Below are 6000 nucleotides of genomic sequence, written 5' to 3'. Positions count from 1 at the left end.
TGCCCGCAGATGCTCCATTCTCTACGAGGGGAAGAGCGGGAGATGGAACAGCGTCTCCCTCACCCGCATCCAGCAACACATGGTGCTGGTGATTGCCCTGGGCGTTGAATAGCTTTAACTGGTTTACATGGTACCGCCTCGCTTTACCAGAGTCTAATAAAACGTTGTAAACTGAGGGACTTGCTTTATCTACTATAGAATGGGGTCCACTATATTTCGGGGACAAAAACATTCCAGGTTGGTGAATTTGGAGCATAACTTTTTTTCCCAATCTCATTCACAGGCATGGCCTTCCCATAAAAATATCCTTTGCTGCCCTTCCTTTCCTGCCCATTTTAACTGCAGCAGCCATAAGGATGGCTTGGGTATTTTCCTTCAATTGTTGTACAGCTTTTTCATGGCTGACAGCTGCCAATTCTGGCTCTGACATCCAACCTCAACAAGGGTTCCACTGCTCTCATGGGGGGTCCTGTCATCAGGATATGGGGAGCAAAGCCTGTTGAGTTGGATATGTATTTTGTACTAACGTTTGGAGAATGGGCAGGACTATATACCAAATAGAGTTATTTTGTTGGACAGTTTTCCGAATCACACTTTTCAAGGTTCCATTCATCCTTTCCACAATACAGCTAGACTGTGGGGATAAAATATGTGGAATTTCTGTAATATTCCCAATAGGGTTGTTATATTCTGCTTACCTGAGCGGTGATACTAATTCCTTGGTCTGATTCAATGCTGTGGAGAAGTCCCATTCTAGTGAACACTTGTGTTTTCAGCACATCGCTGTTACTTTGGCGTGTTTGCCCTGGTAGGGAATGCTTCAATCCATTTACTAAAGGTATCAATGATGATGAAAATATATTTGTAACCCTTCTTACCTGGTGGAAAGGGGCCAACATAGTTTATTCGTAAATTTGTCCATGGCCCATTTACTGGCGTTGTGCGTCTAAACTCTCCTTTCTCAGCATTGTGATCTGGATTATTTTGGGAGCAAACCAGACACTTTTCCACAATGTGCCAGCCCGTACCAGCCTCCCCGAAAATGAGCCGGAATGTGGCAACTAGGGGCTTTTCACAGGAACTTCATTTGAAGCCGACTTGTGACAATGAGCGATTTTCATTTCATTTATTCATTTTTTTTCACAATGCATCTACTTTGGTCCACCAACATATCATTTTAATTCATTCTGTAGTGGCATTCACACCTTGGACATCGTGACGTTGATAGATTATCTGGTTCTGATTCTCCGGCACCACATACCCTCTGTCCTTATGATGAAACCGTCCTGTATCGCTATTTTAGCTTTATATTTGTTTAAATGTGCCAGAAACACTTCATTTCTGATTTGTTTCAAATCCTCATCTGTCTTCTGTGCCTCTAACAAATCCACCCATCTTCAATTGATTAACGGTGACAGGATCAATTTGCTCACCAATTGGGGGTTACCATGACACCCTTTTGTGGATGCCCTGCTTTGCCAATTCATCTGCTCTAATGTTCCCTTTGGTTGATTTATGGTGTGCCTTCACCTTGATAATCCCATATTCCTGTCCCTGTGCTGACTGAATTATGTACTTTAAACGCAGTGCAGATGACAAAGGCTTCACACCTGCTGATGCAAGGTCTCTTGCCTCTCAATGGGGCAGATATTCTGTTGAACTGCTGCACACGTACATCCTATCTGAGTGTATGCCCGCTGGTGGGGGAAAATTATATGGGCGACTAACCACATAAGCTATGGCTGCTAATTTGGCAGCCTGGCCACTCATTTTGTCTGGTAGTTTTAATTCCAATTCTACCAATGGTGTGCCTTGGTGATCTTCCATATAGATACCAAAACCTGTCCTCCGAATGCCATCCTTCACCATGGAGGCGGCGTTGACAAAATTATTTATAGATTGGGGCGACCAGGGCATTGGCACGCTGGGTTTCTTCCCTTTTTCCTTTGGTCAGTCGGAATCGTTCGCTGTCAAGAACTGACATTCCTCCTATGCCCTTCGTAACTGAGATTGTCTGCGAGGAGGATAGGTGTTCTGGCTTTCTAAACTGTAATGTTGTGGCCTTGGAGCATTAGCGTCCATCGGACTATAAGTTTCTGACTTACTGTCCCATCTTTCATACGTCCATCCAGTAACAGCTGCTATGGGAGCGGTGTTTTCAGAACCCCAAAATGTATCCTGGAGTTCAACCAACCTCTCCCTTTAATGGATTGTTGCTTTTGAAGCCCACGGCTTGTTCTCCAGGTGTGGTATTACAATTATGGACACGTGGGGTTTGAAACACAAAGCAATGTTTATTCCATGAATTCAACTTAACCTTTTAAATAAACATTGGATCACTCAACACCCCTTACTTCAAAGATAACCACAAAAATAATACAACACGAAATAATCCCTCAAAATGTAGCTTCAAACCTCCAAAAGACCTCACCTTTAACAACAGAAACACATCAGGTGGCCATGATACATTGCCTTTAGTGACCAAAAAGGTTAGGAGGGGTTATTGGGTTACGGGGATAGGGTGGAAGTGAGGGCTTAAGTGGGTCTGTTCAGTCCCGATGGGCCGAAAGGCCTCCTTCTGCACTGCATGTTCTATGTTCTAAAGCTGGGGCTTTGGCTAAAGCCTTTTTCAGGTCCACAACAGCCTCAGTATGTGGTTCCACCCATTGCCACAAGATGTCCTTCTTGAGGAGCTTTTGTGATAAAGCCATCAATGTGGTTACGGCTGGGAAAAATGTTTGAGTCCTTGGGCTCGTCTTTGGAGAAAGACAGGAGGTGAATTGTGAAACGCTTGGGGCGAGCAGTCCATGTCTATTATTGGTCTTGGAAGGTAAATGCAAATTTATACTGGCATTCCCTTTGCAAGGAAATTGATCAAAAACCATTAATGTTATCTAATACCGTGAAGTACTGAGTTTGTGGGGTCTGTTTTAACATCGTCCCAGGGCTAGCTGTGACCTGGGGTTCGGTCAACGGATTAACCTTATTTAATTCTCGATTGTCAATTGCCAGTCACCAGGATCCGTCCATCTTTCTTGCTGGCCAAATTAGTGAATTATTTGTGGATGCAAGAGGTCGTAACAAGCCTGTTATTACAGTCAGAATTCCACATTCTGCCTGTTTGAGGAAGCCGTACTACTTTTGTGGCTTGGGGTCTCGGCCTTCTCTCCCAATTTCTCCCAGAATTTGGCCACAGTCACGTTTGCGAGTTGCAAATGCCTCAACACGTTGTTGAATAATTTCTTGTGCTCGTGGGTCATCCGTCAGAACTGAGGGACTGATCCACAATTCTCCGACTGTACATATTCGTTCGGGGTAAGCTCCTGTGGGAACATCCACTGTACTTCTGCCAAATTCTCCATCTGCTGGGTCAAAGGATGAATCAAAACTTGTCATCATGTCGGAGCCAAGAATATGTTCTGCTTCTACATTTAGGGTTACGAGAAAGGCTGGATGAAAACAAATTAACCTCCAAATCTGCATTATAAAAATAAATTTAGAGTACCCAATTATTTTTTTTTCCAACTAAGGGGCAATTTAGTGTGGCCAATCCACCTAACCTGCACATCTTTTGGGTTGTAGGGGTGAAACCCAGGCAGATACAGGGAGAATGTGCAAACTCAACACGGACAGTGACTCAGGGCCGGGATTCGAACCTGGGTCCTCAGCGCCACAGTCTCAGTGCTATCCACTGCACCACCGTGTTGCCCTCTAAATCTGACGTCTGGCTGTGTGATATCCACTCCTTGCAGTGAGTGGCCAGTGAATCCATTCAGAATTATGGTATTCCCAGTACACCAGTGTAGGTTTGTAATTTTGGATGAGTTTAAGAATTCAGCGGGACGGCCCTCCTACCTTACCATCCACAAGAGGTCATCGCACACCATCCTGCCCAGCGCAACACACCCACATCGGAGAGGCCTGACACCATCACACACTCGGGTTATATCCTGAGAGTTCCAGATTAAGTTTGGCCATCGCCTTAAAAAATGCAAATTCAAGCACAAAGGTAGTGATGTTGCAGAAGTTATAAAAAACAGCTTGATGAAAAGTTTTGCAGACCTGACTCACAACTATGGACGTATAAAAAAATGAAATGCCAGCCTCTATGAAACGTACATTATTGCATTGGCTTCATATATCAATAGCTTTCAAACTGACCTCACATTTCTACAGCAGGATTTATGCATCAGTGAAAATAGAATTATGGACATTGCAGGAGCAATGGTTGTAAAGACTGCAAAGGAAAAGGTGGATATGCCAGGCGGTACTGCAGAGGATCATAAAGTAGTGATACTATCACTGCCATGCAGCACAAAGTAAATCTCAAAGTTGCAAAAGGAAGAAATTGATGTAAAACATTATATGGCCTTTGTAACAGGGGCCATGGAGGCATATCCCTATTCCTGCATCTGTGGTCCTTCCAAGGGAAGGAGCACCAGTGGACTGGGTCTTTGCCTTTGGGATTGTTGTTTTGGCCGGGGGTCGGAATCGAACCCGGGTCCTCAGTGCCGTAGGAAGCAGTGCTAACCACTGCGCCACCGTGCTGCCCTCACTTTAAATTTTCAATCTCCATTTCTTTATCATTTAATTCTCGGGTGTAAGTAAGTATGGCTATGGGTGTCTCACTTTTAGGCATGCATTTACCTATGGGCTTCTTCCCACTGTCGCTGTCCAGTGTGTCCCAGGCCCTTTAATTCTTTCCCAAAATGATCTATCCATTTGGGCCATTTATGGTTTAGGTACGCCCTGAGTGCCACTTCCCATTCTGGCCGAGACAGCCATTTTTAGATCTCAGATAATCAACATGTTAATTTACCAGTTTTGGGGTCGGCGCCAATGTGGTGGAGAGGAACAAAATAGAATGTCCCCCTTAATCTATTTAAACCCGTTCCCAGATACCATTGTCGCTAACTTCCCATTCAGTCTCTCCTCGTCTATGCACATGAGGTTTGCTGAACAATCTTCAAGGCTGATTTTTGGAAGTTGCCGAAATGTTAATAATGACCTTTTGCTGTAACAATTTGTCTGCAACATTGGTGGTTCGAACATGCCCTCAGAACACATCAGCTACCCAGTCCTTTATTTTATACTCCCTTCATCCACTTGTTCCTAGCCATCATGTGGGGCTCACTGTCCTCTTAATTCAAGCTTAGGCTGGGTGACTGAGATGTTAACTCCAGATCGGACCGGCCACTCTGACGTTTATTTAAAACAACTTTATTTAACTCAAAAATACTTTAGTTATGCACTTACTCGAACAGTTACATAATTCTCAAGACTCAGTTTGAATTCAAAACACTAACCGATAGAGACACTTAGCCAGACATACTCTGGAGGGTTTGTTATTTTCCTCTGAGTTCCAACCTCAAGTCTCTTCTCCATGAATGTTGATCCCAGGGTTACTGTTGTCGAAATCTCAGAAGTTTCTTCTTTTTGTGAGGTTTTAGTTCTTTCTCATAAATAATCATTGACAACGGAGAATTCAGTTGCCCTTGGAAAGTCTTGGTTCTGCTGTTTCAACACAAAATGTTGTCAGTGAAGAGTCCAGATGTACAAGTTGTTGTTCCTCATTTTCCCAGCTGAGCTGCTTCTTTTCACACACAAGTCTGTTCGTCTCTTTTACCATCATGCCTCTCGGTACAATGTTAGGCATTTCTCTGCCTCGACTTAAAAGTTGATACTCAATGAGATCTACCCAAGAACAATGAGAGAAGTGAAAATGGAAATTACGAGGCACTGGACACAATTTTCCAGTTTTCCTGAGACTTGGGAGTAGTGCCAGAGGACTGGATAATTGCAAACATTGTGCCCATGTTCAATAAAGTGTGAACAGAAGAGCCCAGCAACTGCAGGCCAATTAATTTTATTTTGGTGCTGGGAAAACTTCTAGAAATGGTCATTTTAGTCAACATTAAAAAGTCACATGGACAATCTGATTTCATGAAATTCAGCAACATAAATGTCTGAATGGAAAGTAGTGGCTGCTAATGGAGAGAG

General features: G+C 43.6%; 1 protein-coding gene across 1 annotated transcript in view; it reads left to right on the top strand.

Annotated features, from left to right (window-relative positions):
- Positions 1-2786: 2786 nt before the first annotated feature.
- LOC119976321 (netrin-G1-like) overlaps positions 2787-6000 on the top strand; it is a 266704-nt gene continuing 263490 nt past the window's right edge. The window contains exon 1 of the mRNA XM_038816772.1: positions 2787-2830. The gene's annotated coding sequence lies outside the window, so the exon portion shown is untranslated. The remainder of the gene's footprint in view (positions 2831-6000) is intronic.

This window comes from Scyliorhinus canicula, chromosome 13 (assembly GCF_902713615.1).
Source record: "Scyliorhinus canicula chromosome 13, sScyCan1.1, whole genome shotgun sequence".
Lineage (NCBI taxonomy): Eukaryota > Metazoa > Chordata > Chondrichthyes > Carcharhiniformes > Scyliorhinidae > Scyliorhinus > Scyliorhinus canicula.
The sequence above is the reverse complement of the archived record's forward strand: the minus strand, read 5'-3'. Positions and strand labels throughout refer to the sequence as shown.